This window comes from Vigna unguiculata, chromosome 4 (genome assembly GCF_037176805.1).
Source record: "Vigna unguiculata cultivar grain cowpea cultivar isolate G323 ecotype 2 chromosome 4, ASM3717680v1, whole genome shotgun sequence".
NCBI classification, from domain to species: Eukaryota; Viridiplantae; Streptophyta; class Magnoliopsida; order Fabales; family Fabaceae; genus Vigna; species Vigna unguiculata.
Genome location: NC_140795.1, coordinates 22566201 through 22582991, shown reverse-complemented (window position 1 = coordinate 22582991; position 16791 = coordinate 22566201). Strand labels below are relative to the sequence as shown.

Genomic DNA, 16791 nt, shown 5'->3' with positions numbered 1-16791 from the left:
TACAAGGCTAATCTTTGCCTAATAGGTCAACCTATAACACTAACCCTAAGGTAAAAAGAGAGATCCAAAAGCAAGTGGTAGGTGCAACATAACATGATTCCTTGTGCAATGCCTGTAATTCTTGTCCTAAGAAACAATGACAGTTAGAGGATGTGCATAGATTGTAAGGACATCAAAAACATCACCATAAAATACATGCATCTAATTCTTAGATTAGATGACTTGCTTGATAAGTTACATGGTACCACCATATTCACCAAAATAGACTTGAAGAGTGTGTAAAATCAAATACGAATAAAAAAGGAGATGAATAGAAAATCACCTTCAAGACTAAGTTTGGGTTGTAAAATGGGTTAGACATACCTTTTCGCTTGACAAATGCACCTAGTACATTCATGAGGTTGATGCATCATGTTCTTAGAGATTTTATAGGCAAATTTGTTGTGGTCTACTTTGATGATGTTCACATCTATAGTTTGTTTAGGGAATAACACATGCTTCATTTAGGGATTGTACTAAAGAAGGAGTCCTTGTATGCTAATAAGGAAAATGCTAATAAGGAGTTTATGTGGATCAAGAGAAAGTGGTGGCAATAAGAGATTGGTCAAACCCAAAAACCATAAGTAAGTTGAGAAGCTTCAATGGGTTATCTAGTCAAATCATGTTTGTTCCAAAATTTAGCACAAACATTATATTTCATTAAACATAACAAAATTTAACAAGGTACCATGTTTTGGTAAAGAAGACATTAGTACATCAAGGTACCATGTTTAAGTGTCCATAAAATTTAACAAACATTATATTTCATTAAACATAACAAAATTTAACAAACATCATATTTTATTAAAAATAAAAAAGTTACACCAGAGTACCATACTCAAGTATATAAAAAAGAAGAAGACAACATTACATGTTCTACAACTACAATTTTTATCCTAATCCTAAAATGGTTTGCTTCCACCACTTGATATGATTACATCATTTGGAGACAACACGTCACTCCCAACATCTAGTGCCTACGATGAATAAAGAATGAAAATATAAGTACTTGAATTAGATAACAATACAATAAGATGTACGGAGACTCGTGATGTCTCAAAGAAGCTCTGTCATTTGGTCCAAAAAGCATGATATGTCATTATTTGTAATTTCAATTTAGAAATGATGACCAAAAAGAGAAATAGAAGCCCCAATAACATGCTAAATGTAAGACCCGTGAAATTTAATTAATTAAATAAATAAATAATTAATAAATGTAGTTGATGGGAGCCTTTATGGCATTAATTGTTGATTGTTGTGATGTGGAAAAGTACTAGTTCAAATGGTTGAGAGTACCTGATTGTGTGAGAGGACTTGGGTTTAAGTCTTATGTATGTCCTTTATGTGTTATTTAATGGATTATTATTTTAATAATATGCTTGATCATGATGAGTGATAGTATAATCCTAGAATTATAGGAATTACCACGAAACATGAATTGGTTAAATGATTGTGCATTGACTTAACATTTGCATGGTTGTGAGTTTGAACCTTGGTGGGCACAAAATAAGCTTTCTTTTTGCCAAAATTACTTTTTGGCAAGGATGAGAAAGACTGGAACCCTAGCAGCCATGAGAGGGCAGCCAAAAGGGTTGGAAAACCATCTCATAATGGTTCTTGAATGGTAGTTACCACCATCAATGAAGGAATTTTCGTTTTGAGTCATTAACCCACCATTAAGACATAATTAAGAGACTAGTGGGGGAGAGAAGGAGAGTTTTGAGACTGGACAAGTGAGAGCATTGTGAGGAGTGCAATTCCAGAGGAAAACAGAGTTTAGTGAGCGCATAAATGGAGCTGAATTGTGGGAGAGCTAAGGGAGGTCATTTTGATCAAGGAAGAACCCAAGAACCTTCAAGTTTTAGCAAGGAAAACCAGGTTAAGGGAGTTGCACTACGTGTATTTAATTTCGTGTTGTTATGCTTGCATGCTGTATGGAAAAAATGGATGTTAATTTCGACCTAAAGTGCATAATGACATGTTTATGGAAAATTTCCAAAAACCGCCTGGCGGGCCTTTATAGTCGCCACGCGACTCATACGAAATTCACTGCATTTTTGGGTTCCTACGAGGAACCGCCTGGCGGCAAACAACTTGCTGTTAGGCGATGATGAACACCTGCTAGGCAACGAGAGTTAAATTGACTCAATTTTTGATATCTTGGGGTTTCTGGGTTGATTTTGATCAAGGAATGAGGGAGTTGTATTAGTTGTGTGGTGATTGGATGCTAAAATTGTTGAATTAGATTGAGATTGGAAGTGAATTGGATGAAATTGCTACAAACATCTTTTAGGGTTTGAGAATTGGGGGTTTTAGATTCTAGACCAAATTAATGGGAGAATGTTATTATAATTATGTGAGTTGAAAGTTGTATGAAGAATTATGAATTTAAGCACATTAGTGTAGCCTCTTAAGTTGAAAATAAAGAGAAATTGGAGATGCGAACTCGTGCAGGTGCAGACTTCTGAGAAACGGATGCACCACCTAGCGGGGCATAGAGTGTTGCCAGGCGATAGTGCAGACTTCTGAGAGATTTTCTATTTTGGACGCATTAGGTGCGAAGCAGTTGCTATGGTATAATTTAGAGGAAATAGTTAACAAGTTTTAGAAAGAAACAGGTTAGGGCATGAATACCTTGGAAATGGGGGAGAAAGTGTGATGAATTGAAGGGGAATAGAGGAATTAAGTGCACATAATAGAGTGCCGCCAGGCGATAGTGCAGACATCTGGGAGATTTTCGAGTTTGGACGCGTTAGGTGCGGAGCAGCTGCTATGGTATAATTTAGAGGAAATAGTTAACAAGTTTTAGAAAGAAACAGGTTAGGGCATGAATACCTTGGAAATGAGGGAGAAAGTGTGACTGAGGGAATTGAAGGGGAATAGAGGAATTAAGTGTACATTATTTTCATAATTGATGTAGTGATTGGAGGCATAAAAATGATGCAATGAAGGTCTAGGTCAATTCTGACAGTGTATGGTCATTCTTAGTATTAATTCGTAAGCAAATTGATTTGTATCTATGCATGAATGAGTAAGTGGCATATTAAGAGATACTGTAGTGTGATGGCACATAGGTTGGGAATAAGAAGTATATTAAAGGGTCAAGATAGAAAATAATTAAGGAAAATCACAAAAGTATTGTATGTTGGCTGTATCAAATCAAATTTTGGCATTTACAAGGTTTGATCGGGTGGAAATCTAGTGATAAGAATCCGAGTTGAGGTACATGTGGAATGACCTCAAGTCTGCACATTATTTCTTTTACATGTTATGGTGCTTTGGATTAAGGGTAAGGTGGGTTGGTGTAGGAATTATTCCTGCAGAAACAATAACAGAATGTTAGGGGACACAACTCATATCTTACCCCAATCCCTAACTTCTTAGACTGGTTTCTCCTTGACTTGAATGCGTCTTCTCCTAATGTTGGCGGTCTAGTCCCTTAAGGGGTTACCTACGAAAAGGACTCTGACGATCAAGTTAGCAAGAGATCTCAAAAGTCAAATCTTAGATTAGTGAATTAATGAAAGCATACTTTTTAATTAATGGGGTCCACGTGTATTTATAGAGTCATTAATTGTGTCTGCCCCTTCTTATGGGTTGGGCACCCCTTAATTATGTTGGGCCAATATTTAGATTCTGGATGAGCTTGGGCTAAGCCCAGGTCCTGGTTCTTTGTGGGAAGAAAATAGGAGCCTCGCTTGTAATTCCTTAAGTTTTGGAGTTAGCGGCTCTTAATTATACACTATCATTTATAGTAGGCAACTTGGGCCATCATGTGTGTTATGTTGCTCAGTTGGCCATCCGTTTATTCCTTTTATAATAGGACTATATGTAGGCGGTTTAGACCGGGTAGTTGTTTGAGTTTGCCTAGGTATAGTATAGGAACAATCATGCCTAGACCAGTATAAAAATAAATACTGTGCGAGTTGTTGGTGTAGCGCCTGGCGGGAAGGTTTAAATCGCCAGGCGATAGCTACAATCACAATGGGCATTGGAAGCGCATGGCGCCTCGCGGTGAGGGTGGTCCCACCAAGCGATGTCTGCAGGTCAGTGAACTCTGAGGTGCTTGGCATCTGGCGGAACATATCCTTCGCCAGGCGGTCTAGAAGTGAGTTTCGCGTGGCGGCTTTGGAGCAGCGCCAGGCGATAACACAGTGATAGCAACTTTTTTTGCTTTGGATGTGCGTGATCTACAATCTTTTTGGTGATACCTTAAAGGTCGGCTTGCTGGATGTTCCTTGAGTTGTGGCTCGGAACGTATCCCTTGAGTTGTGGCTCGGGATAGGGGTTAAATACATGACATTCCTTGAGTTGTGGCTCAGAATAGCATCTTTTGAGTTGTGGCTCAGGATGGCGGATGAACACAAGGAACTCTTGAGTTGTGGCTCGGGTTGACGAGTGTTGCCGGTGTAAGTGTGCGAGTTATGGCTCGTACAGATGGGTCCAGATAGATTTCCCTCCTTAGTATGTGGCTGTAGAGTTTGGTAGTCTTGGGACGTTATTTACATGGGCCAAAGAGATCATAAAGACTTGAAGAAGTGCATGTAAATCTAGTAGTGTAGATTTAAATTTGGCCATTGTTTGGGCTTTGCCTGCAATAATGCATAAGGCATAAAAACATGTTGATTATGAGATACACATTGGGCTCGGCCAAATTTATGCTATGCTTGGCCGAGAGAATAACATGGTGCAAGGGAGGAGAGCTCATGGATTCATTACACCTTCATCCAAGGGCTAGGAGACTTGGCTTTCTTTTCAAGCTAGGATCTCAAGGCTAAGATCAAGCCTTCTTCTCCAAGCTAGCATCAAAGGCCAAGATGCTTTCTCCTTCTCATCCAAGGGCCGAGATTCCTCACGTGTAATGACTTGAGTATAAAAGCCATAATTTTTCAGTATTGTATTCACTCTTGAAATTTTATGCAATAGATGCTAACACCAGTGTAGTAAAGGCTTTTTGCCCCGGTTATTTTCCTTTTTTGCCTCAGGTCTGGAACTGAGGCATATTGGGGCGAGGCCCAAAGATACCCCCTTTTGGCCTCGGTTATTACCCGAGACCATAAAGTCCCTTTTATGCCTCAATTCTAAATGAACCGGACCCATAGGGCTGCTTTTCTGCCTCGGGTCCACGAGAACCGAAGCCATATGGTAAATGCAAAAACTTCTGTAGATTCTCCCGTGTGCACTCCTCCGAGTGTGACAACTATTACAACAGCCACCATTGCTGCCACAACTGTATGGTGGGCTGCCATGGACTACTTTCTCTGTGTACTCCACTTTACACACCCTTTGTGTGTCCTCCTATACCACCCAGTGCACCTCCATCCATGGCTCCAACTGAAACACAACACAAAATCCAGTAAGGAGAGGTTAAGCCAGAAAACCCTCCTCTGCAAGATCAGATACTGGATCCAGAACAATTGGAAGTTCTGCAAGCTCAACACTTGGTTTCGAATTCACCAGGTGTTTGTTCATCGGAATCTGAGGAGAAGAGTGATACCAATGTAAATACCGCATCAAAGGCTACTAATGATAAGATGAACCAAGCAATTTCGAACTCACCCGCGGCGAGAGGTGATTTACAATCGGTGAACCTGGACAACGCGACAGAGGCGACGACGCACGACTATTGACAGAGGATGCTGGTCGACGACGGAGGCAGAGCGTGGTGGTGGTAGAGCGGAGAAATTCGCTCAAAGAGAAGAGAGTTGGGGGAGACGATGAATAGTAGCTAGGGCTCGCGAATTGGGAATTTTAACAGCCCTTATGGCCTCGGTTCAATTAATAACCAAGGCCAAAAGCCCATATATTGCCTCGGTCCTTAAAGACCCGAGGCCAAAAGCTTGATGCTGATGACATTTTTGAAAATTTGAAAACTGACGTTGCCTTATATGCTTCGGTTCTGTTGCAACCGGGGCCAAAAGTCCCATTTATTGCTTCAGTCCTTAAAGACCCGAGGCCAAAAGCCTGATACTGATGGCATTTTTGAAAATTTGAATACTGACGCTGCCTTATATGCTTCGGTTCTATTGCAACCGGGGCCAAAAGTTGGACGAAAATTGCAAAAAAGTCACCGCCTCCTTATAGGCTTCGGTTCAGCGGCAACCGAGGCTTATAAGACGAAATAAAATGTCAAAACTGCACTAGTGTAATTGAGTTGAGATCACTCCACCCTCTATTTCCCTTTGAGAGTCACTTTTTGTAGAGATTTCCTCTCTCTGCCTCTAGCCACCTTCCTTAGGCTAGCATTGGTTAGGAAATCCTATCACCTCCTTCACCTACCATATCTTTCAAGTGCCTTCAAAACTTGCCTCCACTCATTCATCCATTTTTCGCTGCACCATGGAGTTCTTCACGCACCTTTGGAGCTCCACCATAATGGTATCAAGAGCCATCAAACCATGGTCTCTCACGGTTTGGTAAGGTTCTTTCCTAGTCATGTGTTTCCTTCACTTTTCCGTGTTGTTATCTCATCTTCTTCTATTTTTTTTCTTTCACTTTTAGCGTTCATTTGCCATTCCATTGTGTTTCTCCATTGATTCCATGCAACTATGAGACTACAAGAGTGTTCTACACTCTTTTTGTAGATTACCATGAATTCTATGGTTCACATCATTTACTAGCTTTCACTAGTGCAAAATTATGTTTTTACATCGTCTTATAGGCCTCTGTTATTGCAGAACCGAAGCCTATAAGGACGCGGTGGCATTTTTGAAAATTTTTGAACTCTTTTCCCTCGGGTCCCAATCCAACCGAGGCCTATAAAGGCTTTTATGCTTCGGTTATCACTCAACTGAGGCCTATAACGCGTCAAAGTTCCCCAAATTTTCAAAATTGCCACTGATAGCAGAGGCTTTGGCCTCGGGTGGAATAGGATCGAGGCCTATTCCACTTTATGCCTCGGTTATTAATTGAACCGAGACCATATCCCTTATTTAGGGTTCCAAATTCGCGAACCTAGCGTTGTTCATCTTTGTCCCAAACTTGAAGTTGTTGTTCCTCTCTGCGCGAACTCCACCACACTTTGTCGCACCATTGTGTCACCGTCCACCACAGCCACCATTGTGCTCCGACGAAGGTTGTCACTGTTATGTGCCTCTTTGTTGCGACATTGTCGCTATACGTCAACGATACAGGAAGGTGGCTTCGTTCCAGCAAGTTCGTGTTCGTGGCGAAGAAGAATGAGGTCCTATGCATTTTAGGGGTTGTTGCCGCAATGGTCTGATGCAGTTGCTCCGATGAAGGTTCGAAGGTGCTGCTGTGGAGGAACTCTGGTTCGTTCCAATGCCTCACTCGTGCTTTGGGGTTTCATGTTGGTGGCAGATGACTCGCGTTCTTCTGTTCATGGTGCAGAGGTGGTTCAGGCGCGATCTAGATCGCTATTGCATTGAAGATGGAGGCAACGCAGTGATCTCTCGCGATTTGGGTTTCGAACGGTGGTGAGGTTCGCTACGGTGGAGTTTGTTGCGGCGAACGGTGATGAGGTTCGCTGGGGTGAATCTCTAAAAATTTAGAGACTCTATGGCTTCGGTTTCCAGGATAACCGAAGCATAAACGTGGGTCTATGGCTTCAGGTCACACCTGAGGCCAAAAACCTTCACCTTTTGGCCTCATCCCAATATGCTTCGGTTCGGGAACCAATGCAGAACATAAAAAACAACTACTGCCAAAAGTCGTTCTTGCACTGGTGTTTCCTTTAAATTTCAACACCATTTTATTGCTTCTATAGTGTTTCTTGTCATTTTAATGGTGAATCTTCTTTGTTTTTCAATTTCTACCATTTAAGTTGTGTTATTTGTCTTGTTCTTCATTTGTTTACATTTTTACTTCCTTTTCCACCATTTAATTTCATCATATTGTTGTTTGTGATGCATGAAACTAAGCCACCATCATACATAAGCGCAATGAGGCGTGGTCTATGCGTGTGGATGTGTTGGTCAATTTTCTTGCCAGTTTTAAACCATTTTCACCGTTGGTTTTAGTGCCTTCATCTATGCTTGATTCTAGATCATAATCATGCTTCAATCACCGTGATTTTCATTGAACATCTTTAAATTTTAGTTCAGCATTCTGCTCCAGTTTTCAATTTTTTTTTTCAGTGCACACCTTCTGTTTGAGAGTTGTCACGAGTGACTCAGTGCACGAAATTTTAATCTGATTGTTGCTTAGAAAAGCTAAGTCATAGACGAAAATTCTCCAACAAGAATCATTCAATTATGTTGAGAATTGAATTTTAGACAAATTTTTGAAGTAAAAGCAACTTTCTGCTTTTTTCAGTGCAAATCTGCTACTGTTTTCACTTATGTCCTGATGCACACTTTTCTTGTTTGATTTAACTGGAACGATTCATAGTACGAAATCACCTTCTGATTTTTGCTTAATTTTGTTAACCTTTGGACGAAACATTAGCAAAAAGAATTATTCAAATATGTCCAGTAAAATAAATATGATAAATCTTCATAGTTAAGGCATCTGTCAGCGTTTTCTGGTGCTGTGTTTTCGGGAAAATCACTATTTAGTACGTTTTTTGTGTGTTTTGCTTCAGAATTTCAGTGGTCTTGCTCTATACATTTGCTTGTTTATGTGTGTATCACATATTGCCATCAATTGCTTTCATTTGGAGTGGCTTAGTACCCTCATATTGGCACACATGCAATGAATACCATAAGCATTTTATGAGTACTCACTACTAAAAAAACTCATATTTCTTACCAATTTTTTTTTGAAATTTTTTTTGTAGAAAATACTTATAAATTTTGTTATGAAAAAAAAATTACAGGAAATTGCTGCCAATTTTTTGCAACATATTTTGTATAAAACACTTTTCGCAACAAATTTTGTAGGAAATACTTGCGAATTTTATAATTTTGTAGAAAATAATTATCCACGAAGAAATTACCTATCAATTAAAATTCTTAGAAAAAATAGCAGGAACAAGTCTTTTCTTCCATATTTTTTTAACAAATTTGCAAGAAAATTCCCATGTAATATGAGAATTTTTAGTAGTGACTGCAGTTTCTGTTTTCAATTTTTAATTCATTCTACTTCCATTATAGGATTCCTTTTGATATGCTTTCCTTTCTTTCAACCCTTAATTTCTTGATTGTCCTTTTTGGCTATTCAATTCAGTTTTGTCAACTCATATTCAATGTGGTTTAGCTTTCTTAATTAGCTTTTCTTGTGTTACACATTTCAATTGGCAAGTAATGTTGGCTTCCATGCTCATGATTGTGAATTAAGTGATTTTTTCCAAATTGGTTGCTAGTCTACGGTAGCATTTTAGGTGGTGGTTGAGAAGTAAAGCTCTAGAGAGTGTGCTTGCTTTTCTTCCTCTCACTTTCACCAATTTTTGGAAAGTTTTGAGCATTTAATTTCTTGCTTGAGTGAGAGCTAACCAATGCTTTTGGCATAGTTTGTTTGCTGTTTTAGTTCATTATTTTGGCCAGGTTTTGTTGTTGTTTGGTGTTGCATTTTGCGTCCACAACGAGTCCAAATATTCCTCCAATTGGTGTATACTTCAAAGCCATCAACTAAGGCTTCATTTGGCACCAAAGTGCTCTCAGGAGTGCATTAATTTGTTGTCCAGAATTGTGAGGTTTAAGTTGGCCTTGGGAGTACCTTCAAACACTAATTTAAAGAATTTGTGTTACCCATTGTGGCTTGTAATTGTTGCATCTTTTTAGTTTACTAGTTTTTCTACAATTTGGTCACTTATTTTGGTCAATTTGGAGCATCCTTTGTGCCTCATTTTCTCCCCAAAGTTCACTAAAAGTTTTGGGCTCTCGGGTTGCTCCTCTTTGTCTAATTTTTGTGTACCAATTTTAATTCTCTTTGAACTTGTAAGTTTTGCCTACTTAGGTGTCTTGGGGAACCACAAGGTGTTCAATCTCATCTTCTAAGTAGAACCTTTATCCTCCTTTACTATTTCACTTTTAGTTGTAAGTGTGTTGAAAGTTCTAAGTGCTTTCTCACCCTACATTAGGCTGCATAGCTTATATTCAAGTTTTCACGTTGTTTAGTAGCTTAAAATTTTGAGACCAAAGTCTCTACATATTTTGGCCAATTAAGGGTTCGTCTTTAGTGTTTTATAGCTTTCTTTGTTCTCTATTCTTTGTTGTGAACTAGTGTCTAGTGATTCTCATCATTTAGCACTTAGCCATTGTGTGAATTTTTCTTTTCAAACTTGCACAAGTGTGCCTTGGCTAGGATTGGCCTTCGTTATTAAGTGGTCTTTTTAGACTCACCTCGCCTACCTGGAGGTTCACTTGTGTTCTTACAACTTTTATTCACACTTTTTCTAAAATTCTAGGTCGTGTCAATCATGAGCACTAGAAGGGCTACACGTGCAAGGGTGCAAACGCAACCAAATTCACCACCATCCACACACCATAACACCAGTGCGAATGATGAGGGAGATGTTTCCCCTTGTGTGCTTCACAATCTTACCAAAGAGGTGAGTGACATAAAGGCTCAAATGGCTGCCATGCAAGCCAATTTGCACTTCGTATCTGAGCAATTAAGGAATCCTCCACACACTCACCGTGCTTCTCCTAGATCTTCTCACCCCCATCAAGACATTACCATGATCTTAGTGGCGAGAAGGAAGATTTACAACACCCATTTCCAAGGCAATCTCCTCACACTAGGAGACAAAGGCGTGTTCCTCCTCACCCCAAAGAAACAAGAATAGAATTGCCACCCTTTCATGGAAAAGACAATGTTGAGGCATATCTAGATTGAGTGACAAAAGTTGAACAACTGTTTGACAGCTACGTGGTTAAGGAAGAGAGACGTGTCTCTCTTGCTGTTCTCAGCTTCCAAGGTCATTCCTTAAATTGGTGGACAGCCCTTGTCCTCCAAAAGAGAAAAAAAAAAGCGTTCCCGAGATTGAATATTGGTTTGATCTACATGCTCGCCATGTTCCTTCATACTACAAAAGAGAGCTTATGGATAAACTCCAAAGGCTCTAGCAAAAAACCATATATGTGGATGAATAAAGGTAAAAGATGGAGTTGTACATCTTGCGGGCTGGGATAGATGAGGAAGAGAATGTAACAATTGCTAGGTTCTTGAGTGGTATAAACTACAACATAAGAGATAAAGTTAAGTTACTCCCATATCAAAATTTAAATGAACTTGTTCAAATGTGCATCAAAGTTGAGCAACAATTCTTGAGGAAACCTATTCGCAAGGATTCTTCAATCTCTTTTTCAAAATCTGATTTTCAAAAGAAAGATTTTTCTCATGCAAAGGAGACCGCTCATAGACACCCAGCAAAAGGTCAAGATAAGGATGAGACCTCCAAGGGAGGTAGTGAGATCAAGTGTTTTAAATGTTTAGGTAGAGCTCATGTGGCATCACAATGTCCTACCAAGCGCACCATTGTGCTAAAGGGCCAAGACCTTTACAACAGTCAAGGGGAGTCTTCTAAGGAATCTTCCTACTCTAGTGACTCCCACGGTGACAAGTCGTCTAAGGACAAACTTCATTCATTTTCTCAAGAAGGGTCTCTCTTAATGATTAGGAGGCTTCTCAATAACCAACCAACCCTTCCTCTTAATGATCAAAGAGAAAAAATTTTCCACACTCATTGTCACTTTTTGAACAATACTTATTCTTTGATCATTGATAGTGGGTCTTGTTGCAACTGTTGTAGCACAAGAATGGTTGAGAAGTTGAACTTGACTTTGTTACCCCATCCTAAACCTTACAAACTTCATTGGCTTAATGACGATGGGGATCTCAAAGTCAAGCATCAAGTGTTGGTTAAGTTCTTTATTGGAAAGTACAAAGACAAAGTTTTATGTGATGTAATTCCAATGGAAGCTTGCCATATTCTCTTAGGTAGGCCGTGGCAATTTGACCGCAAAACCACCCACCATGGTCATACCAATGCCCTTACTCCTACTTAAGTTGCTAGTGACCAAGCTCAAATGAGAGCTACGAGGGAGGAAGAGAGTTCCACCAACTCTTCTAAGTTATCTAAGGATTCTAAGACAAAGGTAGCAAAAGTCTCTCCTTCTAAGGATGTTCATCATGAAGTGCTTCTCACTCATAAAAATCCTTTACAAACTCTTCATGTTGAACACCCTTCCTACCTTTTGCTTTGTCATGTTGTCCTTACATGTCTCCAACATCCTTCACTTAAGGATCTACCTCCTTCTGTCCGTGCTCTTCTGCGTGAATTTGAGGATCTTTTTCCTAAGGATGGTCCCCAAGGCCTTCCACCTTTTAGAGGAATAGAGCACAAGATTGATTTTGTCTCAAGGGCCAGTCTACCTAATAGACTAGCCTATAGGACAAATCCAATTGAGACTAAAGAGATAGAGACTCAAGTGATTGAATTGTTAGACAAAGGATAGGTCCAAAAGAGTCTTAGTCCTGGTGTTGTTCCCGTGTTGTTGGTGCCCAAAAAGGATGGAAAATGGCGCATGTGTTGTGATTGTAAGGCCATCAACAACATTACCATAAAGTATAGGCACCCCATCCCTAGACTAGATGATATGTTGGATGAATTGCATAGAGCCAAAATGTTTTCAAAAATAGACCTCAAGAGTGGTTATCACCAAATTCGTATTGCCAATAGTGATGAGTGGAAAATCCCTTTCAAAACTAAATTTGGTCTATATGAATGGTTAGTCATGCCTTTTGGCCTAACCAATGCTCCTAGCACATTCATGCGACTAATGAATCATGTCCTACGGGATTGTTTGGGAAAGTTTGTGGTTGTTTATTTTGATGACATTTTAATTTATCGCCATAGCTTCAAAGTTCATCTAGGACACCTTAGGGTAGGACACCTTAGGGTAGTCCTTTCTCTCCTTCAAGACCATCAACTTTATGCCAACATAAACAAGTGCACTTTCTGTGTAGAGAGTGTCATCTATCTTGGGTTTGTGGTCAATAAAAGTGGGGTACATGTGATGAGTTCAAATTTTTGCCCTCATTTAATATTTAAATTTGGGGATTTAATTGAATTTTCTGTGTTTAAAGATTGATTTAATTAGGATTTGTGATTATTGGATTTATTGAGTAAGTTTGGTAAAAGTGGCGTAAAAATTGATTTTAGTTGCATAAAATATTATTGGATATTTTAACGTTTGTTAATGCAGCTGGAATTTATTTTTGGTCAATTAATAGTGTGATTTTGAAATATTCAAAGTTACAAAATAAGTCCAAAATCAAGAAATTTTGGAAAAGAATAAATCAGGAGCTAAATGCACCCCCAGATTTTATTTGCACACTCCTCCCTCAAGTGGACCACAAAAAACCTGTTCTGCACCCCCAGTTTTCCCTAAGTTGCACCCCTCCTACCACTTAAACTCCACTCAACTAGATCATGCCATGTGGCAATCCCCACCTCTTAAAATTAGCCAACCAGAACAAGCCACGTGTCATAATCCTACCCTCACCAAATTAACCAATCAGATTCTGCCACGTCATCATCTTCATCTCCCAAAACCCTAACCCTAATTTTCTCCTCTCCTTCCACCCTCCACGGCAGCCGCCGCCAACCTCGCCGACCACCACGCACCACCATCTGCGCGAACCAGCGCCGTCACGCCGCAACCACCATGCCTCTCCATCTTCTCCATGGCAGCAGCGAACGCGAGCATCTACCAGCCACGACCACCACGAATCTGCAGAACCTCCACACCTCCATCATCTCGCCTCCGCACCTGCAGCGACACGCGTCTCCATCTTCTCCGCAGTTTTGTCACGCTACCATTAACGTTGCAGAACCTCCATTACAGCAGAAATGCAGACCGCACCATTGCACCTGCTCCACCGTCCCTGCAACTTCGAATCCACCGCGAGTTCATCTTCTCCGCGAGCGTGAAGCTTGTTCCAGCCATGGCAGCCGCATCCAACCTCTGCAGCCGTCTCCATCTTCATCGCATTGCACTCCATAGAAGCTTGCCACAACCACCTCCATCTCGCGAGCGCGTCGCGCCACCACGCCGGAAAACGGCAGCTGCCACCATCACGTTTTCAGCCGTCAAAGGAGGAACAAACCCTAAGGAAGGAGAGAAATCTGATTTGGAAGAGCTGACACGTGGCAGTCTCTCAATGGACACTGAAATGGTCAAAACTGGTCAACTCTGGTCAACTGGTCAACTAGTCAAAGTATGCAGTCAACTCTGGTCAAAACTGCAAATATGGTTAAATGAGAGGGGCAGAATTGGAAATTTGACAGGAATTAAGTTGCTAATAAATTAAATAAAAATAAAAGATTTTAGCAACTGACAGATAAAGCCCAAAGTCCAGTGGAAGCCTATATAAAGAGACTTAAGGGAGCAGAACGACTGACAATTTTTACAGCTTACAGCTTAAACACTTAGAACTCTCTGGTTTTGACAGATACCATCTCCACCACATCTCTCATTCTTTCTTTTATTTTCTTTCCTTCATATCATCATGTATTCCATCAAAGCCATGGAGGGCTAAGCTTTAAGGGTTGATTCCACTGTAATTTCTTAAATGGATTCTGAGGTTAGATGAATTTATATGTTTGGTTATTTTGATTATTGTTGTGGTTTTTGTTTATCTATGTCCTTTGCTTCTAAATTGAATAGAAAATAATGATTTTAAATCTACATGCATGCTAATCATATGAGTTAAAAGGTTTTTAAATTAAATTGAGACTTTACTTTGATTTTGTTTAGAAACTTTCATTTGATTAAATAAGTTTTTGCCAATAATTGAGACTTTAATTTAATTAGAGGTAATTACTTTAACTAAAATTAGTCAAGACTTTACTTTGATTAATTAAGTTTTCTATTTGGTAAAGAAACAAAGGAATAGACATGATTAGGCATAGTAAAATTAATTGAGACTGTACTTTGATTAAATTTACTATGGACAATCTAACAATTCTCACTTTTAATTGAGACTGTAATTTGATTAAAAGTGAGGATGCCAACAAATGAATTGAGTCTTTACATTGATTTATTTGTAAATCAACAACAATAATTAATTTAACAATAATCTCTAGATAACCAATGAAGAATCTTATTTAGAAAAAGCAGTGGAATTGACCTATTTACTATTACTGTGTTTACAATCTTCCGTGTCATTTTCTTTGCATATCAAAACCCCCCTATTTTTATAGTTGCTAGTTTTAAATTGCATTTTTGAGAATCAAATATTTGAGATCAATTCCGTATTCGTTGTGAGACGACTCAGGGTTATCTTAACCCTAACTATTTTCTTCACTACAAACTGGCAATACTGAAGTTGCTAAAGTAGTGGTAATTTGATCGCCTAACGACAGCGATATCAACATGTTGATCCCGAAAAAATCAAAGCCATCCAAGAATGGCCTATGCCAAAGAATGTTGGGGACATCCGTAACTTTCATGGGCTAGCTAGCTTCTATAGATGGTTTGTACCCCACTTCTCCACTATTGTCTCACCCCTCAATAAACTCGTCAAGAAAGACACACCTTTTGTGTGGGGTGATAAGCAATAACAAGCCTTTGATGAGATGAAGGTTAAACTCACTCAAGCACCAATTTTAGCTCTTCCAAACTTTGAGAAAACTTTTGAGCTAGAATGTGATGCTTCAAGGGTTGGAGTAGGTGCGGTTTTATTGCAAGAAAGTCATCCAATTGCTTACTTCAATGAAAAACTCAATGGCTCTTCTCGTAATTACCCTACCTACGACAAAGAGTTGTATGCCCTTATGCGAGCTCTTCATACTTGGGAATCTTGTGTCTAAAGAGTTTATAATTCACAGTGATCATGAAACTCTCAAGTATTTAAAAAGTCAGCACAAGCTTAACAAGAGGCATGCAAAGTGGGTTGAATTTCTAGAACAATTCCCTTATATCATCAAATACAAGAAAGGGAAATCCAATGTTGTGGTTGATGCACTTTCTAGAAGATATACTCTTTTAGCCAAATTTAGGTCTCAAATTCTTGGATTTGACAATATATGCGAATTGTGTAGTCAAGATCCCTTCTTTGCTTCCATTTATTCTGCTTGTTTCAATAAGTCCCAAGGCGGCTTCTATATCTCCAATGGATACCTTTTCAAGGAAGGCTGCCTATGCATTCCATTTGGTTCTCACCGCAAACTTCTCATCATTGAGATGCATGAGGGGGGTCAAAAGAAGTTGGAAGAGGCAATAGCAATGTGCGATTTCGGGGTCGCCAAAACTTTGGCAATGCTTAAAGAGAAATTCTTTTGGCCCCACATGAAAAGAGAAATCCAAAAACATTGCACTAGTTGTTTGACTTGTTTACATGCTAAGTCTAGTGCAATGCCTGCTGGGATGTATTCTCCTTTGCTTGTGGCTCCCACCCCTTGGGAGGATATAAGCATGGACTTTGTCCTAAGGCTTCCAAGGACTTCTAGGGGTGTTGATTCCATTTTTGTGGTTGTGGAACATTTTTCTAAAATGGCACATTTTATACCATGCCACAAAGTAGATGATGCAAGCCACATTGCAAAGTTGTTCTTTAGAGAAGTGGTTTGTCTCCATGGCTTACCCAAAACAATTGTGTCTAATAGGGATACTAAGTTCCTTAGCCATTTTTAGAGGACCTTGTGGTCTAGGCTTGGAACTCAACTTTCTTTTTCTACTTCCTGTCACCCTCAAACTGATGTGCAAACAAAGGTAGTTAATAGATCCCTCTCCACATTGCTTAGGGTTGTGCTTAAAGGGAACCATAAATCTTGAGATGAGTATCTTCCCCACATTAAGTTCGCTTACAATAGAGTGGTCCATAGCACCACCAAACTCTCACCTT

General features: G+C 39.6%; 1 pseudogene; it reads left to right on the top strand.

The window, feature by feature from the left end:
* The first annotated feature begins 11042 nt into the window (after positions 1 to 11042).
* On the top strand, positions 11043 to 16396 carry LOC146886950 (uncharacterized; annotated as a pseudogene).
* Positions 16397 to 16791: the final 395 nt, after the last annotated feature.